Source organism: Cannabis sativa, chromosome 6 (assembly GCF_029168945.1).
Source record: "Cannabis sativa cultivar Pink pepper isolate KNU-18-1 chromosome 6, ASM2916894v1, whole genome shotgun sequence".
NCBI classification, from domain to species: Eukaryota; Viridiplantae; Streptophyta; class Magnoliopsida; order Rosales; family Cannabaceae; genus Cannabis; species Cannabis sativa.
Genome location: NC_083606.1, coordinates 64,557,718 through 64,561,005, shown reverse-complemented (window position 1 = coordinate 64,561,005; position 3,288 = coordinate 64,557,718). Strand labels below are relative to the sequence as shown.

Genomic DNA, 3,288 nt, shown 5'->3' with positions numbered 1-3,288 from the left:
TATTTGTATAAATAGGGGTTCACCCCATTGGAATAAATAACTCAAAAATTCTCATTCACTTTCTCTTTCTCTCTTCATCTTCTTCTTCTTTCTTCTCATCTATTTTATATTATTTTATAACACCATAATATTATTTAACAATATTTCTTAAAATTTATTATCAATGAGAATAGTTAAAAAAATATCAATATATATATTTTCTCAATTCAAAAATTAGAAGTACACAATTAAATTGAAAAGGAATTTTGAAAAACCTTGGGTCCCTTCTCTCGTATACGCCTTCCTTGGGTCGATCTGAGGACGAAGACGATGGTGTTCATCACAACCAACCGGAAGTCACGGTGGAAAATCCTCTGGTATGAATGTATTTGATTTGATATTGATAATTTGTACGTAATTCTCCAAACATTCTTTATATAGATTCTATATATAATAACATGTAAAGTTGTAATGTAGGTAATGTGTTTGTAAAAATGCTCCAAAGAAGAGAAGAAAAAGTTAAAGGGAAAAAGAAGAAAAACAACAGAGGTAACATTGATCAATGTTCTGAACTTCTATTCTTACAATATTTATGTATATATAATCAGTAGTTCCTTTGTTCTTACCATCTTTTATAGTAAAGCTGAGGCTTCGAAGGCCAAATAGAGACTGGGATTTCTTCCCCTTTGATCAAATACTTCATACAATCTTTCGAATGAACTTAGAAAGGTATTTATTTGTAGACATCTGTATATATGTAGCTCTTGTTATCTTTATTTTATATAGAATATATATGCACATGTAAATTGATAGAATTTTGCTTTGTAATTGTATGCAATGTGTTGAGATATGTTGATCGAAAGATACTCAATGAACTCCTTTTGATTGGAATTCAACCAAGGAAGAACTACTTTTCATGTTCCAAAGAATGTCAAAGGTGCATCCAATACAACTGCCTACAAAAATTTCGATCAAGTGAAGTGTCTGTGCTCATCAAGAAGAAGAAGAAGGTTTCTACTTTGTAAGAGCTTATCCATTTTCCTAGAGCATTTGTTATTTTTACTTTAAAAAATCTCTATATTATAAAAAAATTTCTATGTAATTTTATTTACTAATATCTTCTTAATATATTAGTAATATATTTTTGGTGAAGTGGACAACAAATAATATATTTTAAATTTTATCTTATTACTCGTAATCAGAAAAATCTTCTAATATATTTTTATTACGTTTTAAATTTTTTAAATAAAAGATTTATATATAAACCTAATCCTAATATATTTATTCAAATGTCCTGGTACGTTTCCTATTTAAGTTAGGAGAGTGTTTTCATTATATATAGACTGTGTTGTTTAAAAAAATGAAAATAAGAGTGTTGTAGATACAAACTTGGTTTTGGGGAAAAAAAAGTGTGAATTTGTAGAAAATGATTATGAAAAAAAGTGGAAGAGAAAAAGAAGAAAAGAGTTTATTAAAAAGGATACAAAGATGGGGATGGATGAGGGGTAGGTTGTTGGGAGTTGGAACTCATGGTTCTGTTTTCGAAGCGATTATCCATGGCAAAACTGATTCTAGACCACTACAATTCAAAGATTACCCTTCACTTTTGGTCGTAAAATCTGCTAATTCTGATTCCTATTACGGCGAGCTCATAATAGAAAAGGAAGAGTTTGTTTATACGTCTCTGGGGTCCAATCCTCACATCATCAAGTTCTATGGCCACGATTATACCTTTTCCAAAGATCATGATGGTGGAAATTATGGCAGAGTTAGATATAACTTATTTTTTGAGAACGCCTTAGGTGGATCACTGAGTGATTTCATCAAGAGAACAAGAGGTTGGTTGCGTGAGTCTCAAGCAAGAGCACATACTCGCTCTATTCTTAAAGGGTTGGAGTTCATACACCAAAAGGGTTTTGTCCACTGCGACATAAAACCATCCAACATTTTACTGGTTCATTGTGATGATAATAATCCTCATGGTGTAGATGGTCCGGTTGCCAAGATTGCTGATTTTGGTCTGTCTAAGAGAATTAATGATGATTCCGAGAGTGGGAATAAAGTGACAGGTAGTTGGTTGTATCTATCTCCTGAGAATGTGTGTGAAGAAACTCAAGACCAGGCGTCTGACATTTGGGCTCTTGGGTGTGTTAGTTCTTAAGATGTTGACTGGAAATCTGCCGTGGGATGAGAATTTGGGGGAAGAAGAGTTGTACAACAAGATTTCTACTGAATCGCCTTTTATACCATCTTAACTTACTCCCATTGCTAAAGATTTTTTACTCGAGTGCTTCACCAGAGACCCCAATCAAAGACCTTCTGCTCAGATGTTGTTGGATCATCCATTTGCTATGAAAATAAAAGAAGAGGATTTCGAAGAAGAAGACCCAGAAGAAGAGGATTCTGAAGAAGAAGACCTAGAAGAAGAAGACCCAAAAGAAAAGGATCCTGAAGAAGATCCCGAAGAAGACCCAAAGGAAGATTCCAAAAAATCCTGAAAAAGACCCGGAAAAAAGATAAGGCACTGACACAACTTACACTAACAAGTAAAAGAGAAACTGTAAAGTGACAATGAAAGATGAAAGAATTTACTTAAATTTATTCCAAGCATCATCAAAAGAAAATATTTACAGAATTGAAGAATGAAGAGAAAGTGAGATGGGTTGAGATACCTAAGTTTATAATTAATAGTTTTTTAAGGAGTTTAGAAAATAAATTAAAATTGCAGTATTTTTACATTTTGGATTAGTTACATTTTAATTTTACTTTAAGGTGACTTGTCATTCATTATTACCATTTGTTTGTTAGTCATATCTTTCAAATTCTATATACTATATAGTTTATTTATTAATAATTATGGAATAAATTATCTTTGTATTAATATGTGATGTAAAATAAATGATATATTTTTAGTATTTTTTCAATTTTACAATTCAAATATTTTTTTTTTGCATTTTTATAGAAATCTATATAACAATAACGAAGCAATCTAAATTCACATAGTAACTCACATAATAATCATCGAAACAACCCAAACCGTAAAAATGAATAAAACAAAGGTTAAAAACTAATTTCCCTATACTTTTCTAAGAAATAATAGGTTACTCTAACATATTTTTCTAATATTATTTTATTTTTTTATAAATAATTTTTTGAAAAAAAGTATATTTTTAATAATAAGAGACATTATAAAATAAAGTTTGTTTTTTTATGTTATTGAGTCGTTTGTATAAAATAATTCAGAATAGAAAATAATTTAAAAAAAAAAAAAAACTATATTTTGCATTAAAATAAATATCAAATTATTGA

The 3,288-nt window shown here is 29.7% G+C and overlaps 1 pseudogene; it reads left to right on the top strand.

The window, feature by feature from the left end:
- On the top strand, nucleotides 1-2,609 carry LOC115695626 (mitogen-activated protein kinase kinase kinase 20-like; annotated as a pseudogene).
- The last annotated feature ends 679 nt before the right edge of the window (nucleotides 2,610-3,288 follow it).